This window comes from Saimiri boliviensis, chromosome 11 (assembly GCF_048565385.1).
Source record: "Saimiri boliviensis isolate mSaiBol1 chromosome 11, mSaiBol1.pri, whole genome shotgun sequence".
NCBI lineage: Eukaryota > Metazoa > Chordata > Mammalia > Primates > Cebidae > Saimiri > Saimiri boliviensis.
Genome location: NC_133459.1, coordinates 108,470,348 through 108,495,872, shown reverse-complemented (window position 1 = coordinate 108,495,872; position 25,525 = coordinate 108,470,348). Strand labels below are relative to the sequence as shown.

Here is a 25,525-nt window from a genome sequence, read left to right as displayed (position 1 = left end):
GGCAACCAGGCACTAGTCTGAGAACTTTACATGTATAAAGTTGTTTCATCCTCAAACAAACCTGATGAGGGAGTATTGTTATTGTAACCAGATTACAGCTAAGGAGCTGAGGCACTGAGAGGTGAAATATTTTAGCTGAGGTCATATAGCTAATAAATGACAAGACCAATAAATGAACCCCTATAGTCATATCCTAGAGAGTGTGTTCTTAGTTATGCTGTCTCACTATGTCTCAGGCACACACTCACATTCATATTTATGCAAAAAATAGCCAATATTGATTTCAAATTATGTCTTTTTAAAATAATTAGAATTATGTGTGTGACGTATTGTAGTTTAGTCATTTGCGTGCTGTATCAGTAAGTGAGTGCTTAAAGCTGAGCACAAAAATCAATAGCAACATGTCTTCCGTTACTGAGTTTGTCTTTGAATGCGATGGAGCAAAGCTCTCACCAGGGAGGCATTGACACTCAGGTAAAGTCTTGGTCCCCCTGCTTTATTTTCACTGGAATCTATTTTCAGATTTTTCTAATTCGCCCATCTTACTAGGGCAGACTGAAGTGTTAAATTATTGCCAAAAGCTTTTCTGGAAGAAATTGTTTAGGAAGAGAAATTTTAAAGAGATTGGGAAATTGCCTGGTGATCAGAAAGGAGACTGTTTTTCAGTGGTTGTGTGAAAGAACAAAATTGGATCTTCAAATGTGCAATTTTCTGAAAAGTTGTTATGAGTTGTTTCATAAAGCTTATCTCCCTCATGGTGTATAAAATGTATGTTTAGCCGGTACCCAAAATCTGGTGGTAGTAAACAACCCCAAATATCGAAGTATGAGAGAAGATTACATTTGTAGCCTGCTTTTTTAACAAATTCATGCAAATAGGAGATCTGCAGAGAAGGGTTTTATGTGGTAGCATAGTTATACTGTTTGTCACCACGGTTCTCTCATCAATATGTGTAGCAAAGGTTATTTTGTGTTTTGAAAGCTCTTGGCAGACAAAGACAGTTAAATGTAAACATCTAAAGATATGGTGCTGAAATAAGTCACACTTTATCACTGAAAGTATCCTAAGAGTTACGCAGTTTTATCAGAGGTTCACAGAAACGGTTAAGGCTGGTTCATTAAAATCACCACCACATAGATGAAGCTGTATAAACCCTTTACTTCATTAAATTGCCCTTTTTGGCTTCATTGCAATTAAACACTTTTAACCTTATAAAAACTGTTTCAGGAGGACATAAGTAACTCAATTTAAAAATAACTCCCTTTGCAAATACTCATCTGAAAAGAGACCAATGCCTTATATCTGAACTTAGCAATAGGTAAGTAAAGGAAAAAGTGTTGATAAAGGTTGTCTCTTGTTATTGAAACTAGATAGCTGATTTTTTTCTGCTACTTAATCTTTTTTGTTCTCTCCAAATTTTCCAGTTTAATTATATATTATTTTCTGTTGTCAGAAAAACATAAGCAGATGTTAGGTCTCTCTCATTGACCTTTAAAGGCCCTGATCTATTAAACATTTATTAAGTGCATTCTTTGGGGCACGAATTATACTATTCTGAAAATTCAAGATTAGTATGATATAGCCTTCTCTTTTGAGTAATTTATCAAACTGTGATTGTAACAGAATACAAGTGATTATGTATACTGAATTCAAATAGTTCCAAACTTGTAAGTACCTATAAGGATATAATGGAGGAGTAAAAGGAGGGAATTAGTACCACATAGTGAAATGGCCAGGAAAGACCACAGTGGAAAAGATAACATTTGAGCTAGTTTTACAAATTCAGATCTAAATTTCTAATTCACTCAGAGAAACTGACAGCAAAATTTACTATGGGCCCTGAACATAAGAAAAAATTAAAGTCATAAGGATTTTGGTCTATACCTCAAATAGTAGACATTTATATATAGGTTAGATCTTTCTTTGTCAATATACATCTTTTGCTCTAGTACTCTACATTTTCATCTCTTTTTTCATTAATAAAAGAAAATAATAATATTTTCCTAGAACATAATATAGGGCCACTGAACATAGAGACTGTGAGAATGAAATAACCATTGTTAAGAAAACTATTTTCCTTGAGAAGTACGGCAGTCAAGCAGAAATAATCTGAGTTCTTGGAGAACCTTGCATTTTCAAGAAAACAGATTCAAAATTACAAACAAACATCATCCAACAAGTAGTTTGAATTATGCATTTATACATAATTAGTCATAAAGTACGGAGCTAAAACTGTAAGTCTAGTATAGAGGCTTCTTGTCAGGTCTCTGCAAAAAAAGGTATATAAACATTATAAAGTGAGTTTCAGGAAGAAACTGATGATACCAAACCAGTTTGTTATTTAAAGGAATATCATTCAGAAAAGATGCAATAAATATTAGTGGTTGGGTGAGAAGTGAGAATGCCACCTGGGAGAATAGTTAGAGGGTCATTTCAGTGTCAGCAAAAGAACTAACAGAAAGACTAGGGAAAAATAAGACATGGGCTAGGCGCATTACACAGGATTTTGTGAATTATTAGATGAAAAGGCAAGAGAGAGAAAAACGACAAAAGTGGTCTCTAGAGTTCAAAAAATGCAATACAAGTTGAATGTTCCTTATCTGAAATGCTTGGGGCCAGAAGTGTTTTAGATTTTGAATTTTTTCAGATTTGAAATATTTGGATTACACTTACTGGTTGAGCATCCCTAATCCAAAAATACGAAATCTACAATGCTCCAATTATCATTTCCTTTGAGCATCATGTTGGTATTCAAAATGTTTTGGATTTTGGAGAATTTCAGATTTAGATTTTCGGATTAGGAATACTCAACCTATATAACAGAAAGTGTTTAACAATTGTCTGGACCAGTGCATCTTAAACATTAAGGTGCAAATGAATCACTTGAGGATCTTGTGAAAATGTAAATGTTAATTCAGAAGTTGGGAATACACTGCTCACTTGAGCAGCATATATACTAAGATGGAAATGATACAGGGAAGATTAGCATGCTCCTTGCCAAAGAAATTGAGGATAGAGTGTGAGATTCTGTATTTTTAACAAGCTCCCAGGTGATGCAGGAGGAGCTGGTAAACAAAACACTCTTTGAGTAGAAGGAGCCATGGAAGGCAGTTCAGAGATTGTGGAATTAAGTGAAGTGCTGATGTGTGCAGGCAGTAAGGAGGCACAACCAAAGTGGGGTTTGGGGAAAGGCCAGCTACGTAAGAGAAGAGAAAGTGCCTCCTTATTGTCTGCACACATCAGCACTTCACTTAATTCCACAGTCTCTGTGCTAGCTTCCATGTCTCCTCAAGAAACTAAGTATTGAGGAAATGTATGTCAAAATAATAAGAAACTAGGTATTGAGGAAATGTATGTCAAAATAACAATACGTACCTCAAACTAGGTATTGAAGAAACGTATGTCAAAACAACAGCCAATATCATACAAAATGGGCAAAAGCTGGAAGCATTCCCTTTGAAAACCAGTGCAAGACAAGAATGCCCTCTCTTACCACTTCTATTCAACAGAGTATTAGAGGTTCTGGCCAGCGCAATCAAGGAAGATTAAAAAAAAATGTATTCAGATAGAAAGAGAGGAAGTCAAATTGTCTCTGTTTTCAGATGACATGATTGTATATTTAGAAAATTCCAATGTCTCTGCCCAAAATCTCCTTAAGCTGGTAAACATTATAAGCAACTTCCACAGTCTCGGCATACAAAGTCAGTGTGCAAAAACCACAAGCATTCCTATACACTAATAACAGATAAAGAGAGTGCCAAATCATGAGTGAACTTCCATTCATGAGTGCAACAAAGAGATTAAAATACCTAGAAATACAACTTACAAGGATGTGAAGGACCTCTTAGGGATGACTACAAACCACTGCTCAAGGAAATAAGAGAGGACTCAAACAAATGAAAAAAACATTCCATGCTCATGGATAGGACAAATCAATATTATGAAAATGATCATACTGCCCAAAGTAATTTATAGATTCAATGCTGTTCCCATCAAGCTACCATTGACTTTCTTTACGGAATTAGCAAAAACTACTTAAATTTCATATGGAGTCAAAAAAGAGCCCATATAGCCAATAAAATCCTAAGCAAAAAGAACAAAGCTGGAGACATCACGCTATCTGATTCACTGTTTAACAAATGGTGTTGGGAAAACTGGCTAGCCATATGCAAAAAACTGAAACTGGACCCCTTCCTTACACCTTATACAAAAATTAGCTCAAGAGGGATTAAAGACAAATTTAAGACCTAAAACCATAAAAACCCCATATGAAAACCTTGGCAATAATGTTCAGGACATAGGCATGGACAAAAACTTCATGACTAAAACACCAAAAGCAATGGCAACAAAAGCCAACGTTGACAGCCTAGTTAAACTAAATAGCTTCTGCACAGCAAAATAAAGTATCATCAGAGTGAATAAGCAACCTACAGAATGGGAGAAATTTTTTGCAATCTATCCATCTGACATTTAATATCCAGAATCTACAAATAACTTAAATAAATTTGAAGAAAAAAAATAACCCCACAAAAAATGGTCAAAGGATATGAACAGACACTTCTCAAAAGAAGACATTTAGGCAACTAACAAAAAGGAAAAAAGCTCATCATCGCTTGTCATTAGAGAAATGCAAATCAAAACCACAATGAGATACCATCTCATGCCAGTTAGAATGGCAATCATGAAACAGACAGGAAATAACAGTTGCTGGAGAGGAAGTGGAGAAATAGGAACACTTTTACACTGTTGGTGGGATTATAAATTAGTTCAACCATTGTGGAAGACAGCGTGGCAATTTCTCAAGGATCTAGAACCAGAAATACCGTTTGATCCAGCAATCCCATCGCTGGATATATACCAAAAGGATTGTAAGTCATGGTCATGCTACTATAAAGGCACATGCACATGTATGTTTATCGCATCACTGTTCACAATAGCAAAGACTTGGAACCAACCCAAATACCTATCAGTGTTAGAATGGATAAAGAAAATGTGGCACTTATACAACATGGAATACTATGCAGCTGTAAAAAAGAATGAGTTCATATCCTTTGTAGGGACATGGATGAAGCTGGAAAGCATCATTCTCAGCAAGCTAACTAAGAATGGAAAACCACACATTGCATGTTCTCACTCATAAGTGGGAGTTGAACAATGAGAACACATGGACACAGGAAGGGAAACATCACCCGGGACCTGTCAGTGGGTGGGGGCCTAAGGGAGAGATAGCATTAGGAGAAATACCTAATGTAAATGACAGGTTGGGGGGTGCAGCAATCCACCATGACAGTTGTATACCTATGAAACAAACCTGCACACTCTGTGCATGTATCTCAGAACTTAAAGTATGATAATAATAAAATAAAGAAATGCTGTAGTTAAAAATTTATCTTGAACAAGAAACATAATCTTATTGTGAGGATATATTTGCAACCACATGTTAACTCAGCGTGAATAACAAAGTGTTAATTCATATATGTGTGTGTTTATACCATTATATTAACAATTTCATTCCACAATCATAAAGAGATTTGTTTTTTCAAAACTCTTCAAGAAATTTCATAATTTTTGGAGCCTTTTTTATTCTTTTGCTATCCAAATTATTGTCTTTTGAAGAGCCAGTCCTATAAATTTTCTCTTCAATTGTTAAAGCATGTATAACTTCCAGCTACACTTTAGTATTTCCTTTGTATTTGGTCAGACCAGTTCTCTCATAAGACTTCCATCAACTTCATGAAATCATGTATGTGACTTTTATGTGATCTTAACTTCCATTATATTTATAATATATAGCATTAGATAGTTACAATATCCAAAAATCAGTATCTTAAGAAGGATTCCACTGTTAGGCAATAAGGGATACTTCAGTGGCATTGAGAGGTCATTCATTAGATAAGTGACCATATAATTATTGAATATTTCTGATTTTCTATGGTGTGGATAACACATACTTTGATAACTATAACTCAGGGTTGTCTAGAGGCTTAAACATAATAACCAGTCACCCATGTGCTCTGACTTTTTGATATAGGTGGAAGAGAAAGAGAAGGATGACGCTTTCACATAATTCACTCATTTTAGGGAAGGATTCTATTAACTATATGCAGAAGGGTTAATGCATTGTGTTCTCAGCAGCTACAGAAATTTGACATGCATAGTTTGATTTGATTATACTTTTTTTTTTTTTTTTTTTTTTTTTGAGACGGATTCTTACTCTGTTGCCTGCCCAGGCTTGTATGCAGTGGCGGGATCTCGGCTCACTGCAACCTCCGCTTCCCAGGTTCAAGTGATTCTCCTGCCTCACCCACCCGAGTAGCTGGGACTGCAGGCTAGCTCCCCCATGCCTAGCCAATTTTCGTGTTTTTATAGAGACAGGGTTTCACCATGTTGGCCAGGCTGGTATGAAACTCCTGACATCAAGTGATTTTCCCTCCTTGGCCTCCCAAAGTGCTGGGATGACATGCCTGAGCCACTATGCTCGACAATTTGATTCTACTTCGGTCTGTTAGAAAGAAGATAATCAGAAGAAAACTGCATCATTGGCTGCTGCCTAGATATCACCAGCATTTGCAGTGTCTACCTTACTACTGTCTCAGTGAGTCCCGAGTATTCAGAAAGCACCATGAACGTACTGAGTCCATATTAGGTTCAGGAAAAAGAGGAAGCCTGAGAAGTTGCTGACTGGCGGCTGAACAGAGATAAAGCTATCCCTTATGACAGTGGATTGCAATATCACAATAACTGAATTCTAGTCAAAGTGTCCATGTGGAGTTAGCAGCATGGCATACCTTAGTTTCTTTCGAAGCTTCAACATTCTCTGACACCATGCATTGTGTTAAGAGCATGGGATTTGAAGTCATGTAGACCTGGGTTGATTTGTCACTTACTCTGTGATCCTGCATAAATTAATTATTTTCTGAACTTCCTTTTACTAATCATCAAATTAGAGGTTATAATATCTACTAATGAAGCCCATCTGGTAACGTACACCAAAGACATACTTAGAGTTCAACAAAGTTAGGTTTATTAACGTCGTATGAAGGGAGATTGAAAAGCAGTAGAAGTACAGAGCATCCTATCAGGCAAAGGAAGAAACAGGGTTAAAAATAGGATTTGGGAAAAATGGTGTTTAGGCAATACTTAAATAAAGCAGAATCTTGATAGTGCCAAAAATGAGCAATGCTCAAAGTAAAGAGGTTAATATCAGGCCTGAGTTAAGAAGTGGACTCTGGATTCGGTTTCCTTGGAAACTACAAAGTTAAGATAGATGTTGAATATTGTGTCTGAACAACCCTTATCTGAAGCTTTGCACCTGGGTTGAAAATTGAGTCTGTTTCTTGGTGTCAGTGACTCAAATCTTCCAGGCAAGTGTAGGTTGTTCCATTTTTACTGATCTGATTTCAAGCAAAGTTTCTAATAGTCTATGATTTTAGAGAACAAAATGTCTCAGTGTTAAATCCTTTAGTAAAGTAGCAAAAGCAGTATGCAGTATTGAGAGGTTGACCTGATAGGTTTGTACCTATAAAATGAAGGAATGCACATGACATACTGAGCACAGTGCTTATCTTAGAAGCAATTGTTACTCTTACTATTGTTGTTTAGCTGTCCTTTCACAAATAAGTATCCCATAATAAGACTCGGTGCTGAATTAAAATGCCCAAACTCTAGCCACCAAAAAGCACAATTTTGAAAACTTAACGGCCAATAAAGGGATGGAATTCATTCTTATGACCTTATGTACCCCATGATTTCAAGAGGAGTCTAGATGCAGCACAATCACCTGTTGCCTTTGATAATACTGATTTCCTGATCCCACCTCACCAAAAATGCTATTCAATAAACAGGCTTACAGTGAAATCTGTACTTGTACTTTTCAAAAGCTCCTGATTTTGATATGCAACCAAATTTTAAAAACACTCATGTAACCAAGTGAACACGGCAAAGCATCACAGTACATATACGATTCCCAAATGATCAAAAGTAAAAGTTTAAAACATCAAAGAATATGGCTTAAAGATGATCTTGTCCAGATTTCATTCAGTGTTGGGATGTCCTTTGAAACATCCCTGATACACTGATTTTTCAAGTCGAATACCTTTAAGATTGGTAAAAATAAATCCTATGTAACAAGTTGCTTTTATGTGAGGGGAAGGAGGGGACAGCGTATCACTCTGTCAGCTCATTGCAATCTCTGCTCTCCCACGTTGAAGCAAATCTCATGCTTCAGTCTCCTGCTCCTGAGTAGCTGGGATTACAGGCACAAGCCATCACACTCAAGTAATTTTCATATTTTTTAGTAGATATGGGGTTTCACCGTGTTGGCCATGCTGGTCTTGAACTCCTAGACTTAACTGATTTGCTCACCTTGGCCTCCCAAAATGCTGGGATTATAAGCATAAGCCAGTGTGCCTGGTCAGTAGCTGCTTTTGATATTGGACATTTCCAGTCATGAGTAAGTCCTTGTTATACTCATACTCCATTCATTGTCTGAGTTCTGCTTTCTGCTGCACCAGCCAAGATTTACTTCTTTCTGCTATATAACAGCCTTTCAAATATCAAGCTACTTCCAACTTGCATGTTTTATGGAAACATATGACCCAGATTTTTGACCATTTCTCTTATGATACACTTTCAGAGCTTCCTTCTTCCTGGTTATTCTCATCTCGACACACTCTTGCTGGTTAATCTTATTAGACACACTACAGAATGATATACTCTGAAACATTCCAGGTTGGTGTGATGAACATAGATCAGGGAAGTAAGGATGCTTATTTGCAAAAACATCAATATATTTTTTCCTTTATAGAATTATAAAAATTATCACAATTTAAATATATTATTCTTTCCATGAAGAGCAGTTAATTGTGGTTAACTGACACAAAGAAAACATTTTTATTCCAACAAATGCTGTCTGCTAAAGTGAAGTTCCATTGCAGAGGACATGGTTATTTTTCAATTATGATAATATATGTATCAGTGAAAATTTGAATTTAAATTTCCTCATCACTGCACATAATGATTTCAGATATATTATATTTTTAAATCTCATTAGAGATTTACTATCCCTAATAGCTATTGGCTCCTAGACAATTATCCTATAGGATGGATCTCCGAGCAATGTGATGCTTCAGAAATGGACTGAGATTCAGTGGTGAGAACAGCTTAGAGGGCAACAGTGCCTCTTCTGCTTCAGGGCTTTGAATTTCATTTTCAAATTTAGCCCACTCTCCCTTCTCCTTACTCCCCTAACAATTTCAGGTGTTATTTAATTAGCTCAATTTAATTGGAGAGTGATGTCAGTATAATGTGAATTTCCTCTGGTTCATATGCTTTTCCCCCCAAATCTTTAATACTTTATGCCAAAAATAACAAGCAAAGTGTATTATTATAGCTGAAAGCAGCAAGCTGCAGTTATATATAGTCCTTTACACAGTGATGATTTGCCTACAGTTATTTTCTTGACTTCATTTGGACCTGTGTTGCCTGTGTTACCCTCTAATTGTGACTTTTCTCTTGTGTCTGTAGGTCAGCTATCTCAATCTGTCCTTACATCCACTGTTGCCAAGTAATCTTCAACTTCAAAGTTAAGACCCTATACAGTATTTACTGAAGTAGTTTTATTTATTAGAAATACAATTTTTTTTAGCTGTGTTAGTATGTAACACAGTTACTGGTTTTTGTTGTTGTTGTTGTTGTTAATTCTCTAACCAAATTGCATAGGTTTGAGGGGCCTGCCATAACCCTTCTTGTTTATAATACATGATTTTGGAAAGCATGAGGTTTCCTTAAGGAATGTATATTTTGCATTTTATTAGCACCATGATCAGGAGTCTCCCAACAGAACGGACCAAGAGACAGAGAGGTTTTGTGAGGTTGGTGTCCTCTGAACCTCACATATCTCAATGGCTGTAACTCCTTTACCTCAAACATTTGTGATCAACTGCAACATCAGTGCCAATGTGTCTCACTGGATGTGAAAAATTAATGGCCGAATAGATGATACTTTCATCTCCCAGTTCAAGGCTTTTAAGACATGCCACACTATCACATAGAGAGGCTGGCCCATCAAAACAGTTTCTCAGGATTCTCCCATTTCTGCCGTCATCTTAATGACTTCTAGCCCGTTCCATTTGGTTTTATTTATTAGTTTGGTGCAGAAGTAATTTGCTTTAGCATAACTCCTTAGCTCCAATTTCTTGGTTCAGACCCTTAAAGTTGATTAGCATTTCTGTCCTCTTCTTATGTAGAATTCACTGTGGTTTCCACAGCCATTTGCACCATGGACTTTCTGTGTGATTTCTTGCTTATTCTGCCTTCCCTGCTCCAGTTTTGAGCATCATGGAGCCCCCTGCACCAGACTGATTTCTCAGCAGTGCCCCTCATTGGCACAGCCCTGGCTAATCCTTAAAATGAAGTTGATTTAGTAAGACTTTCCTGAGAGAATAAAATGGCATTTTTGATTCCACTGGCTTACATTCAAAGTCACTTGAGCTTCCAATAAGGCTATGCTTTTTCAATCTTTATACTTGCAAAAGCAATCTAGCTATTAGCACAAATCCAGAATAGAATTCAATCTACACTGCAGACCCCTAGGCCTTTGTTTCTTTTATAATATTTTAAAATGCTGTTTCTTATTCTGGTAGCTTCTCCAAATATGTGATATTACTCTGCATGTGGGAAGATATTGGAATAGAAAGTAAAGACACATTCATTCCCTCAGATCAGTGGCAGGTCATTCAGCAGGGTTTCGTGCCAATGTACTATATAACTACTCCGCACTCTACAATTATTAGTATTTATCATAGCATATTCAACATCCCCAGAAAGTCACAGCCTGGACAAATCCAGGGAGACACTGGCTGTGGTGCTGTTATTCAGAGTCTGGTAATGAGTTGGTTCAGAGTTGGCAAATTCAAGGGCTACAAGAACAAAATTATGTAATCATAAAATTGTATAACATTTGACTCTACTAGATTTGCTTTATAAAGGAAAATGAAGAGTTTATATTAACATCTTTACAAATTTGCACAACATGGCTATTTGATTGAATGTTTATTTTATTTTGCCAGAATTTTTCTTGAGAAAGTTAGGCCAGTGATTTTCATTATATGCAACAAAGCTGTCTGACTTTCCAAATACATGCAGAAGAGAAAACAGCAATCATATTTCATCTATGTATGTAGAGCACTAATGACCATTCATTTGTATATTTAAAATATAGCCAGATGAAATAAAATGTCTCTGATTTCCAGAAAGTTGTTTTCTTCTGCCAAATGTATTTAAGGAAACACTATGTTTAGTAATATAAATAAGATATAATTATTTCTACGTTAAAGATGTAATTGCTCTGTTGGAATGAGAAGATCACTACTTTTTAAATTTTAGTCAGTTGAATCATTTTGAAGAAAATGTATTTTTGAACTGGTATTAAAACAAACAAAACTGCTTTAAATATATCCATTCTATTTTAATTTTGCCAAAATAAAATATCTTCAATATTATTGTTCAGATACTACAATTTATGTGTTGAATCAATAGATAATAAAAATCTAAAAATACATAATGCCACATCTTTTTTAGCTTACAGTGATTAGTACCTTAATTTAAATGCTTGCTTCATAAAAGCATAAGTAGTTTGTTAAATGTCAGAGTATATTAGGAATGCAATGTGCATTTTAAAATCTAGTTAATGTTAATTTAAAAAATAGCTGTGAAAGAACAGAAAATTAAAGAATATTTAATAGTACTTAATACAAACTTAGTAAATTACTTAAATATGCATTATCTGCTCATATTACTGTTTTTATGTATACATTCTGCATAAAAATTTTTAAAAGTTAGGTAATAATTTAAATGCAATATGTAATGATCACATATCCTTTATTCAAATATTTGCAGGTTTTAAAAATATAAATAGTAAGTATGACTTGGTAATGGAATGTAGCCTCTCTAATTTCAAGTTTTATGTGTGTGTGATTTAAAATATTTATTGGTTTTACTACATGTTATGCCTGAGAGAAGAGCAGAAATATTACATTTTAATGGAGTCAGAGGATAAAGCCATTATTTAAACCCTGAGCACTTGGCTCACTGCTGATATGGACAATAGTGACTTACTGGTCTGCACCTTCATGTAGTCAATGGGGACAGCATTACGATACTACATTTAAATAGCATATTATTTTACAACCTCTTATGAGCAGTTATATTGCCTGTAAGTTAAACAGACTTTGGTGGTCAATTTGCATTGTTATACTTATTTTAAGTAACTGGAGGCCAAGGAAAGCTAAAAACACGACTGTTCTTACACAGCAATGTAACAGGAAAAGTTGAAAATCTGATTTATGTATCAAATCTGGAGGTAATCATTACTAGTAATTTTATCCTCTGTGATATTCTAAGGCTAAAGCATTTTGCTGTAAGAACCTCATCACTAACGTCAAAATGATAGACTGCCTTTTTAATATTACAAAGGTGTCATGTTCTTAATATCTTAATTGTTCTTAATGTTCTTAATATGGAGAACTCCTGTAGCATTGTTACCGTCCTTGTCAGCCACACAATATTTATAAAGTCAAACTAGACTAGACTACCATTCCCCAAATCAGTTGTTTCCATGCTAGACAGTGTTCTGTTTTCTCAGGAAGGGTGAATTTCATAATTATTTATCCCATTAGATCAGAATAACACAGTGATGAAGACTTTGTACTCAAGGGTTAGCCAGATGTAGATGTGATTTCTATCTCTGTTACCTAACTCTAAGAAAGTTAGGTTTGACTCTAAGGAAGGTTTTTAATGTATAAATATTTCTGTTACCTATGTCTGTAACAGGAACAAATAATAGTTTTTACTTCATAAAGTTAGCATGAGGGTTATGCTATGGTTTGGCTATGTCTCCATCCAAATCTCATCTTGAATTGTGCCTCCCATAATCCTTATGTGTCGTGGGAGGGACCTGGTGTGGAGAAATTGAATCATGGGGACAGTTCCCTTAAGTAAGTTCTCAGAAGCTCTCATGGTTTTGTAAGGGGATCCCATTTTACTCGGCTCTCATTCTTCTCTCACATGCCACCTCGTGAGACTGATATGCCTGCTTCCCCTTCCATCATGATTGTACATTTCCTGAGGCCTCCCCAACCCTGCAAAACTGTGAGTCAATTAAAGCGCCTTCTTTTATAAATTACCCAGTCTTGGGTATGTTCTTATAGCAGTGTGAGAATGAACTAACACAATAAATTGGTACCACAGAGAGTGGCGCCCTGCTGTAAAGATACTGAAAATGTGGAAGCAACTTTGGAACTGGGTAACAGGCAGAGGTTGGAACAGTTTGGAGGGCTCAGAAGAAAATAAGAAAATGTATAGAAGTTTGAAACTTTCTAGAGATTTATTGAATGGCTTGGACAAAAATGCAGATAGTGATGTGGACAATGAAGTCCAGGCTGAGGTGGTCTCAGATGGAGTTAGGGAACTTGTTGGAAACTGGAATAAAAGTCACTCTTTCTGTGCAAATGGACTGGTGGCATTTTGCTCCTGCCCTGGAGATGTGTGGAATTTTGAACTTGAGAGAGATAATTTAGGGTACCTGGAGGAAAAATCTTTCTAAGCAGCAAAGCATGAAAGAGGAAGCAGAGCATAAAATTTTTTTAAAAAAATTAGAGACTGACAATATGATAAAAAAAAAAAAGAAAGAAAATCCCATTTTCTGGGAAGAAATTCAAGTTAGCTCCAGAAATTTGTATAAGTAATGAGCAGCCAGATGTTAATCACCAAGACAATGGGGAAAATGTCTCCAAGGCATGTTATGATGGCCCCTCCCATCACAAGCCTGGAGACCTAGGAGGGAATGATTTCATGGGCTGGCCCAGGCTCCCCTTTCTGAGTGCGGCCTCAGGACATGGTGTCCTGCATCCCAACTGCTTCAGCTCCAGCCATGGCTAAAAGGGCACAATGTGCCACTCAGGCTGTTGCTTCAGAGGTGCCAGCCCCAAGCCTTGGTGGCTTACATGTGGTATTGGGCCTGTATGTGCACAGAAGTCAAGAACTGAGGTTCGAGAACCTCCACCTGGATTTCAGAGGATGTATGGAAACACCTGGATGTCCAGGCAGAAGTGTGCTGCAGGGGCAGAGCCCTCATGGGGAAACTGCTAGGATAGTGTGGAAGGAAAATGTGTGGTCAGAGCCCCATACAGAGTTCTCACTGGGGCACTACCTGTTGGAGCAGTGAGAAGATGGCCACCATCCTCCAGATTCCAGAATGGTAGATCCACCAACAGCTTACACCTTGCACCTAGAAAAGCTGCAGCCACTCAATGCCAGCCCATGAAAACATCCTGCTGTGGGTTTTTGCCCTGCAAAGCCATAGGAGCAGAGCTCCCCTATGCCCTGGGAGCCCACCTCTTGCATCAGTGTGCCCTGGATGTGAAACGTGGAGTCAAAGATTATTTTGGAACTTTAAGTTTTAATGACTTCCCTTTTGGATTTTGGACTTGCATGGGGCCTGTAGCCTTTTTGTTTTGGCCAATTTCTCCCATTTAGAATGCAGTATTTACCCAATGCCTGAACCTCCATTGTATCTAGAAAGTAACTAATATGCTTTTGATTTTACAGGATCATAGGTGGAAGGAACTTGTCTTGTCTCAGATGAGACTTTGGACTTGAACTTTTAGATTAATATTGGAATGAGTTAAGATTTTGGGCAACTATTAGGAAGGTATGATTGTGTTATGAAATGTGAACACATGATATTTGGGAGGGATCGGGACAGAATGATATGGTTTGGCTCTGTCACCACCCAAATCTCGTCTTGTATTGTAACTCCCATAATCCCCATATGTCATGGGAGGTACTCAGTGGGAGGTAATTGAATCATGGGGGCAGTTTTCCCCATTCTATTATTGTGATAGTGAGTGAGTTCTCACCAGATCTGATGGTTTTATAAATGTTTGGCTTTTTCTCTGCTGATGTTCATTCCCTCTTGCTGCCAGGTGATGAAGGACATGTTTGTTTCCCCTTGTTCCATGATTGTAAGTTTCCTGAGACCTCCCAGCCCTGTAGAAGTGTGAGTCAGTTAAACCTGTTTTCTTTATAAATTATTCAGTCTTGAGCAGTTCTTTATAGCAGCATGAAAATGGACTAATGCAGGTAACTATGAAATAATTGACCAGCTGAAATGCTTAGTGCAATGCCAGAAATATATTAATACACTGTTAAAAATACTAGCTGTTCACAATATTAAAATTCCTATCATATTTATTTGTTAAATAGTCCCAGTAGATACCATGTAGTTGATGGAAAAATCTGAAAATTTCCTTGGTAATTACAAAATAATTGCTTCACCTTCCCCTTAAAATGTGGATACATTTCTTTGTGGCTGAAAATAAAAATCTCTGAGACATCAGTAGCTCAAGGGATGTTGTTCATTACCTTAAAAATCTTCCATGATTTATCAATAACATCATGCTCACCTTTTCCCTTCACGATGTTCCCAGGCACAGTTTTAGCTACAGTGTATGGCAATGACTTCTAGTGTCATATTTTTTCCCACTGGTATCACTGGGACTAGTGGATATAAAAGCATCCACCCTTGAATTAGCTATCGGCAACACAGTTGCCTTGAAGTACCAGTACTTGAGAATTCTAACTTTTCATAAAGCGTATGTAATCTTTGTCTAGATTTCCAACTGTTTGTTCTACTTCTTCCGCACACAACCCAATAGTTACATTTCTAATGCCTCTGTCCCCTTAGATATTACAGACTGTTAATGGCCTACTAACACACCCAAATTCAAATCAAAATTCATTTTCTCTAAGAAGGTTTCTACAACTCCTGGCCTCAAGCAAACTTAGGAAATAATGTGGGTCTTTTTTTTTTCTCAAAGTGGCTTCCTTTGGGGTTGAGGGAGAAAGGTTAGAATTATAACACCTTAAACTTTGTATAGAACCAAAAGAGAGCCTGCATAGCCAAGTCAATTCTAAGCAAAAAGAACAAAGCTGGAGGCATCACACTACCAGACTTCAAACTATACTACAAGGCTACAGTAATCAAAACAGCATGGTACTGGTACCAAAACAGAGATATAGACCAATGGAACAGAACAGAGGCCTCAGAGGGAACACAACATATCTACAACCATCCGATCTTTGGCAAACCTGACAAAAACAAGCAACGGGTAAAGGATTCCCTGTTTAATAAATGGTGTTGGGAAAACTGGCTAGCCATGTGCAGAAAGCAGAAAATGGACCCCTTCCTGACACCTTACACTAAAATTAACTCCAGATGGATTAAAGACTTAAACATCAGACCTAACACCATAAAAGCCCTAGAAGAAAATCTAGGCATAACCATTCAGGACATAGGTGTAGGCAAGGACTTCATGACCAAACTTCAAAAGTGTTGGCAACAAAAGCCAAAATAGACTAATGGGACCTAATCAAACTCCACAGCTTCTGCACGGCAGAAAAAACAGTCATTAGAGTGAATCAGCAACCAACAGAATGGGAAAATAATTTTGCAGTCTACCCATCTGACAAAGGGCTGATATCCAGAATTTACAAAGAACTAAAACAGATCTACAAGAAAAAAACAAACAAGCCCATTCCAAAGTGGGCAAAGGATATGAACAGACACTTTACAAAAGAGGATATACAGGAGGCCAACAAACATATGAAAAAATGCTCATCATCACTGGTCATTAGAGAAATGCAAATCAAAGCCACATTGAGATACTATCTCACACCAGTTAGAATGGCAATCATTAAAATATCTGGAGACAAAAGATGCTGGAGAGGGTGTGGAGAAATAGGAACACTTTTACACTGTTGGTGGGAGTGTAAATTAGTTCAACCATTGTGGAAGACAGTGTGGCAATTCGTCAGCAACCTAAAAATAGAAATCCCATTTGACCCAACAATCCCATTACTGGGTATATATCCAAAGGATTAGAAATCATTCTACTGTAAGGACACATGCACACGAATGTTCATTGCAGCACTGCTTACAATAGCAAAGACCTGGAACCAACCCAAATGCCCACTGATGATAGACTGGACAGGGAAAAAGTGGTACATATGCACCATGGAATATTACGCAGCCATCAAAAACAATGAGTTCGTGTCCTTTGTAGGGACATGGATGAACATGGAAACGATCATTCTCAGCAAAATCACACAAGAGCAGAAAATCAAACACCGCATGTTCTCACTCATAGGTGGGTGTTGAACAATGGGAACACATGGACACGGGGAGGGGAGCACTACACACTGGGGTCTGTTGGGGGAAAATGGGGGAGTGACAGGTGTGGGGAGGTGGGAAGAGATAGCATAGGGAGAAATGACAGATATAGGTGAGGGGAAGGAAGGCAGCAAACCACACTGCCATGTGTGTACCTATGCAACAATCTTGCATGTTCTTCACATGGACCCCAAAACCTAAAATGCAATTTAAAAAATACCTAGAGAGTTTTTTTTTTTTAATATTCATATGCTGGGGGCTTTTCTTCCTCAAATGCTGTGGGAATGAGTGCAAGAATGTATAATATAAAAAATTTTCCAAGGTACCTTTAATAAAGCATCTACTACTTCCTTTTCCTATGACACTATACAGAAACATTGATTCTTGACTTTATACTTCTTATACATACTCAGTCACTGTGCAGTCACCTTATTTTATAACAGTTTATTTTTATATTTATCACCCTTACCAAACTCCTTGACAGGAGGCATTTTATCTTTTTAATCCCAAGAAAGTATAGTGCTAAATACTTGATAAATCAGTAAGTGTGCTTTGGTGCTGATACGTGAATGAATATATTTTAAGATCATTTTACTTATTTTATTGTCACTTAACTAGAAATCTCAAGTAGAATAACAAAATTTGTGTTGAAAAAAAGTTTTTTTAGATCCCAATAGAGAAAACTTAGTCTAAGCATTAAAGTTCGAATACTTTGTTTTATAAGGAAGCCCTCAGGTCATCATTCACTTTTACTGTATACAGAATTATAATAAGGTTAGTTTTCTGGTATCCGCATAGTAAACTGAAGAAAAATATTGAGTGATTTGGTGGATATCTTCTGCAGAAAGATGTATCATTGACGGTAAGAATTGATAGCCTGACAGGCTATCAGTAGACACAAACCCTAAAATAGACACAAATCCTAAAACAGTTGAGAAATTTCATATGTTTTAATTTAACAATAAACATCTCCACAGATATGTCACTCAGGCACAGCAAAACCACAGCCAAACCAAACAAAACAAGTCATGTTTATAATCTATGTTGTATCACAAAAGTTAAATTTTTTTGACATTTGATGCAAGTAATATAAATATGATTTATAATACTTTGAAATACATTGAAAATGAACATACACAAATATGTATTGATATACTTTGAATATATACTAAAACTAGAATTTTCATCAAAATTATTTTAAACATGTATTTTAGCTACCTATGTACTAGAACTTAAGTAGCACAGAGAAGTGAAATAGTCACAATATGAGTGTGTAACATAATGTGATAAATGTTGTCATAGAAAAATGAATTATTACTGTGTGATCACAGAGTCAGCTACTCATTTTGATTAAAGATTTATGAAATATATCAGAGAGCGGATAACCCAGTTGAGTCTTAAAGAATGGATGGCAGTTTTGCAGGAGTGAAAGCAGAAGCTCAAGCAGAGCATCTGGTGCGCTTGAGAGGAGGGTAAGAAATTTCATGTCCTTAAAGCATAAGTTCAGAAATGTTGAAAAGAGATGGAAAGCCCCATTGGCTATATCTGAATTAACATATTGGCAACAAGGAGCTAGCAAAGGTGTTTATCAAGGTAGGGGCATGACCATATATAATTGTTTCTTTGATCTGGTCAGGAAACCCAAGTGGTTGAGTGGAGAATAGATCTGGTAAAGTTAGGTGGCTATGGCAGGTGTTCAGAAAATTTATTTTTAAAGGTCTTAAAAGGGCTAAAGATTAATTATTTGTTAAAAGATATTTAGGATTGATTGGATAGGAGAAAATTAAGAGAGGAGTGGAAGCTTTAATATATATATATGTCTGATTGAAGTGCGATACTTTTCCTTAGAGGGAATTTGCTTTTAAAATAAAAATTACAGCTTAATTTTCAACTTTTTAAAATAGTGTCTGTAAAAACTGTTTATCTAGTTTTCCTGGAAAGATCTCAATTGTTTTGGTTTAATCTCATTTCCTCTTAGACTTTCCAAGTCAAATGATGATGAATGATAATTATTCTGTAATGAAACCTCAACTTGCCATCAACAAACAAGACAACATGAAAGGGGGATGAAAATTTTGCATCTAATTACATATTTTAGTAATGAAGATGAACATTTTGGTACTTTTTTTTTTCCAAAAGTCTTGTTCTATCATTTTTGCTTCTTTAGGAACTCTAAGATTGTCTAGCATTCTCTATCTTATGCAAAAAAAATAAGTTACTTTTAGAAAAAAATGTATTAAATTTTAAAATATTTTAAAATGAATCAACCTAATTTTAGTTAAATGATTGTAAGACATATAAAAGCTGGTATCAGCTGAAAATCCATGTTTCAGTGAATGCTTAAAAATTTTAGAATATAAAACTTCCATTTTTCAAAAGCTAAGTAAATGGCTAAAATAAGATGAAGTCTATCAAAATGTCAGCATAAAATATAGCTATCTTACTATGAATAAACATGAAGAAGAACTGAAAGGCTTCATAGAATGTGATAATAAAAATACGAGTGTGAGAAGAGTGCCCTGTGTCTCTTTGCATTGCCTCCAAGCTTCCCCTTTGTTTCCTTCTGCATCTGTATATTCTTTTGTACGAACATAAGCAGGAAAGAATACCTTCAGGAAAATCCCCAAAGTGATTTAACATTGTATTTTTACTGTTTCATAAGTGAAAATTTATTTTTTATGGGGGAAATTGTCTTTAATAGATGAAAGTCTGGCTTATAAAATGATAGACTAATGAAATGCAAGCTTTTATGTTAAAAATAGAAAAACGTACACATAATAATACTATCACGTAAATCATTTGTGGAACGTGTACAAAGTACAACAGCCCTGTAAGGCCTATAGGACCTTAATTTAAGGAAAATGTAAGTGGCTGGGGCCCCGGTAGGGGGTGAATGTATTGCAACTTTTTCATGGTTATGAGTACTATATGGTAGATCTGGGTTTGACTTTATTTTTTAAAATTTCTAATGTATTTGTTCTTCCCTAGTATAACAGAATCTTTGAGCACAGAGTCTGTGTTACTAGCAGATCTTTTAGTCAGTTTTCTCCTGTGTACAATGGAGAAAATAATGGTACTCTGAGAGCTACTGTTTGGTTTAAAGGATGCAATACTTGCTCATCATTTAAATTTTGCTAGACTAAGAACATTAATGTTAATATTAACTTTTATTGTTATTCTCCAAAAATTTACATTTTATTTATTAAAATAAGTAATCTCCAACTTCATGATCTAGCAGAGAAAATATTTTGACTATTAAAATGTAATATGACTTCTTCAACATTTAGTTATTCATTTCTTCCTCTTACCTACATTGATTATTATATGCAATCACCATAGCTTTGTAGTCCTGAGAGCAGAAATAATCATCATAGCTTTGTAGTCCTCTAATTCTGTAAGTTGGAAAAATAGATAGGGAACTTTTTTTCATATAGAATACTTTTACAATTAATAGCAGTTTTTGAATAAAACCTTTTCTGCCTCTTGACCATGTGGTTTTCAAAGATTGATTATATTTTGAAGGATTTAACATTAGATAGTAAATAGATGCATGTCAATCTAACCCAGAGGGAAGCTGGGAGAAATTCCAATGAATATTAACTTGAATTGAACATTGCCCCAATCACTAACATGCTAATTTACATTGACTGAACAGCTAAACTATCCATGTCTGGAATGGAAGATCTAATATGTCTCTTGACCATTTTTGCCTAAACTGCAGTCAGCTGTTGCTATGGTCAATTTCCTTTTTGTATCTTCACAATATAATAAGAATTCTAATAATATGATAATAATAATAGTACCAACAGTGACAAATATTTATTGAGCATCTGTCAAATGTTTGATACTATGTATGTAATTTTGATATATACTAAACAATTTGATCATTTTTATAGATATTGAGGCAAGTGTCAACTTGCTACTCATATTCAGTATTTGTAAGTTAGGAATTTGAGCCTCAATAACATTAAATATCTTGCCTGGGGTCATACAGTATAACTGGTAATATTATATCTCAAGTGTTAGATCTGTTGCTCTGTGTTGTGATATTGTATGAGGTATTGAATGGAAGGAGAAGGCAGATTATCTGGAAATCTAACTTTAAGAAATAGGGAAAGGGATTGTCTCACCTTCTCCAACTGGCTAAGTGGTTTCCAACTGGCCAGCTGGAATTTTCCCATCCTGATTTAAGTAATGAGCAGGCATTACACTGAAAGTCATTGCGGAATTCTAAATCCCAGCTTCTCTTATTTGTGGATTAGACTTTCTGAGTCACAATGACTGTGAATCCCCTCATGACTAACAATTTCATTAAGTAGAATTATTTCTGACCTCATAGTCCTGGGTAAAATCCATTTAAAGATATTAGTTTATGAAAAAAGTAATTAAATTCACTGTTAATGAAGAAAAATTAAATGATTCTGTATAAACAGAATTTTAAAATAGATAATCTTCCCTAGATTGGGAGGAAAAACACTGAGATGACAGGAAGCAATATGAGAAAGCAATTAAAATGCATATTCTATTAGAGCAGTGAAACTATTTTGTATGATACTGTAATGGTGAATATATGTCATTATCTATTTGTCAATATCTATAGAATATACAACACAAATAACAAACTCTACTATAAATGGTGGAATTTAGTTAATGTTAATGCATCAGTATTGGATAATGAATGGTAATAAATGTACCATCTTAATGCAAGATGTAAATAATAGGAGAAACTAGGTGCATGTGTGTGGAATAGATGGAAGGTATAGGAACACTACTTTCTGCTCATTTTTTTTTTCTATAAATCTAAAACTTCTCTAAAAAATAAAGTCTATTAATTAAAAAAATAAATTTTAAATTCTAGGACATAGGATGAGTTAGATAGAAAATATAATGTGTATACAAGAAGTGATTATCTACAGTCGCTATGCTGAAATTTATATATCATTTTAAATATTCTGTTTTGTCTGTCATCAGACCACTGTCTCCATTTCAAAGCCATATCAAGAGCTTAAAATATGTTTGCATGGAATTGAGTTGAAAAATATCATCAGTTCTTATACCTAACTTCCAGTAATCTTGCTGGAATGGCCCTGGCAGTTTTAAAACAACTACGAGGAGACTTCAACACTATCATTTGAGTGGATGTCACAAAGTATATTTCAGTTAAATAACAAAATAATTTAACTTTCCTTGAAAAACAATTTGCACAAAAAATGAGGAAACTATTTACATAAATGACTGGTTTGCTCATGCTAAAAGGGAATTTATCAGAATTCTCTGGCAGATTCAGTTTTGCACTCTTAATTTATTTACAGTACTTCAGATTAAAGAATTTCACAACATAAGAATGTTGTAAATATTTAAGAGATGATGCCTTAGATCAGCAATTCCTAAGGACCTCTCTGTTTAAAATTGATTTTTCTCTTATACTTAAAATGAAGATTGGGGGTGTTTATAAATATTCATTTCATGGATATCTTCCCACAACTCTCTTCTTACAGCAGGAGCCACCTGCTCTGAGCAGTCTGAGAGCGCAAGCCATACTAAAGGGAACTGGCGAATGCCGGAAGACCATGGTGTCAAATCTTGGCTGGTTTCTTAAGCTCCCTACTCCATACAGCAAGTCCCTAAAGCTCCTGGGCCGTAAACACTCAGATAGATGGTGGCTATTAGGCCACTACATAGCTATATTCCGTAAAATGCTTTTACAAAATTACTGTTACTAAAGTACTTCTATATCTCTGGGATGAAGAGTGTCTAAAAAAAAATAATGTTACATTCAGAAGTTTAGGGCAGCCAGTTAAATAGCTCTAGCTATGTTATTTGGTTTGTATTTGCTTGTTTTAGAATAAAAAAAGTTTAAGCTTGGCTAAAATAAGACATAATTTTAGCATTAAAATTTCAAATTAAATATTTCATTTATCTAGCTTATTAAACTTTATTATTTTCCAGTTTTTTATTTTTTAATAATAATCATCTTACCTGAATTCTGTATGTTAAAAATCATTTAGAAGACTGCATGGTTCTTCCCAGGGTTTTAGTGTAGGTTGTAACAAATCACTGTGTCATGTAATTGTTTTCATATTGTCTTGTACAAGTCAGTGTCCTAAAGCAGGATGGATGCAAGGTGTGCAATCATCATATCTCAATTCCTTACCTGGCTCTGTCCCTCCTAAGTGCATGACTTAGGTTAAAATTTCAGTTTATCAACTAGAAAAAGGGAATACAACCTATTCACACAATATCTGAAACATACTTGTTGGTGAAAAGTTGCTTTGTAAACAATAAAGTAGTATGCAAATATACTATTAAATATTGTTAATTACAATATTTGAATAGTAATAAATGATGTAAACCATGGTTATTTATAATTTGCTAATCATTTGATGAAGTCTATATTTGAGACTTATTAAAACTTTTAACCCAGCTGTTCATTTAAGATAAAGCTCTAAGAGTGACACCATCAGAATCTATCAGGATAACCAGATGCCTCTCTTTCCCTTACTTCCTCCTCATTCCTGAAGGACTTCTTGATACCAACAAGTTATAGTCCCTTCACTAATATTTTATAAGCTGGAGATCAGGAGATCAAAATACAGAACATGTGTTTTGTTTTGATTAAACATGTTCCAGTTTTGTTGACACTGATATTGCATATTAGGAATCAGTTTTTCAATAAGCTGTATTTCTTTTTTTCTTTCTTTCTCTTTTTTGGAGACAAAGTCTCACTCTGTTGCCCAGGCTGGAGTGCAGTGGCACAATCTCGGCTCACCACGACCTCTGCCTCCCGGGTCCAAGTGATGCTCCAGCCTCTCAAATAGCTAGGACCACAGGTGCATGCCACCACGCCCAACTAATTTTTTTGTATTTTTAGTAGAGACGGGCGTTCATGGTGTTAGCCAGGATGGTCTCGATCTCCTGACCGCGTGATCTGCCCGCCTCGGCCTCCCAAAGTGCTGGGATTACAGGTATGGGCCACTGCTCCCAGCCATTCAATGAGCTATATTTCTAAAAACACACTATTACATAAAATAAATGGAATCATCAGAAGTTATTTTGTTTATTTTAATTTTTGTGAGACAATGCTGCAATAAGAATTTCAGAATAAGAGAAGAAAGAGAGAATGATAAATAGGTAAAACCTATTCTGGGCTTTTAGTGCTTTGTTATCCACCTGTTTTTTTTGTTTGTTTGTTTGTTTGTTTTTGTTTTTTGTTTTGTTTTGTTTTTTAGTTAAATGCAACAAATAAATTTAGTATAATCTTACTAAAATGATCTTAGTCAAAGTATTTAAAGTCACTTAGTTGTTAACATGGTATTTAAATATTTAGACTAATGAAACATCTTTTTTGAATTTTATTTATACAACATATTTTTTAAATTAAAGCTTAATTATAACTTTAATATCATTATAATGAAGTCTCAGCATTATTCAGATTCCCTTAGAGTTTGCTAGATATGTTTTTTCTATTTAGTAGTCATAAAACTGGCTTAAGATTTGTATGGCTGGTAGCATCACCTTAGATACAGCTCACAAAGTCAAAGGACTTCAGGGGCATACTCTTGAGACACGATGGGAATTTAAGTGCATTCTCCACCGCATGTCTCAGAGAAGCTACAACTGGGCACTAACACTTTCATTTCGATTCTAGACCACGAGACTCTGAAAATTGAAAAGTCTTTGGAAAGATCAAAAGCTGGATTCATGTCTTAGAGACATTTATCAGAGAAGTCTGTGTAATGTTTTTTAATTAAAGGGATGGTGGTTAGAATAGTTAATCTTATGTCTTAGAGACATGTATCAGAGAAGTCTGAATAATGGTTTTTTAATTAAAGGGATGGTGGTTAGAATGATTTTATCTACATTGTTGTGTGAATGGTCATATGCTTCATTTTTGGATATTGAGTGGTAGTCAATGATGGCACGGCACCCCTGAGCTAACTTCTCCAGACTGCTCTGTGCGGACCTCATCGGTGCTGGAGGAAGCAGATGTAAACTTATTGTGTAGAATCCATAAAACACATAGGAATTCATATATGTTGGGTCACCCATTAAACTAGTCACATAGAAGGAAGGTGACTTTCAAAAGCTGATAAATTTGTATTCTACATCAGCTACAGTGATGAATACTGATACCATCTGTAGCACTCTAACACTGGCTTGAGAATAGTGGTTACAGGAAGCAGTAGGGGTAGAAATAATGGAGACAAGATGCCAGTATTGACCTGGGCTTATGCCAGAAGCCATTACCTGTGAGCTGGTAGCATCCTTAGTTGCCATGCATCTTCTGGGTCCATC

General features: G+C 35.6%; 1 protein-coding gene, 1 long non-coding RNA gene and 1 other non-coding gene across 4 annotated transcripts in view; 2 read left to right on the top strand and 1 right to left on the bottom strand.

Moving 5' to 3' along the window:
• Positions 1 to 25,525, top strand: part of LOC141580336 (uncharacterized) — a 494,168-nt gene that overhangs the window by 260,153 nt on the left and 208,490 nt on the right. The gene's annotated exons all lie outside the window — the stretch shown is intronic.
• The window catches only part of OLFM3 (olfactomedin 3), a 194,021-nt gene that overhangs the window by 50,000 nt on the left and 118,496 nt on the right, over positions 1 to 25,525 (bottom strand). The gene's annotated exons all lie outside the window — the stretch shown is intronic.
• LOC120360566 (U6 spliceosomal RNA) lies at positions 2,933 to 3,037 on the top strand. The gene has a single exon (XR_005577030.1). It is a non-coding gene; the product is annotated as a U6 spliceosomal RNA (small nuclear RNA).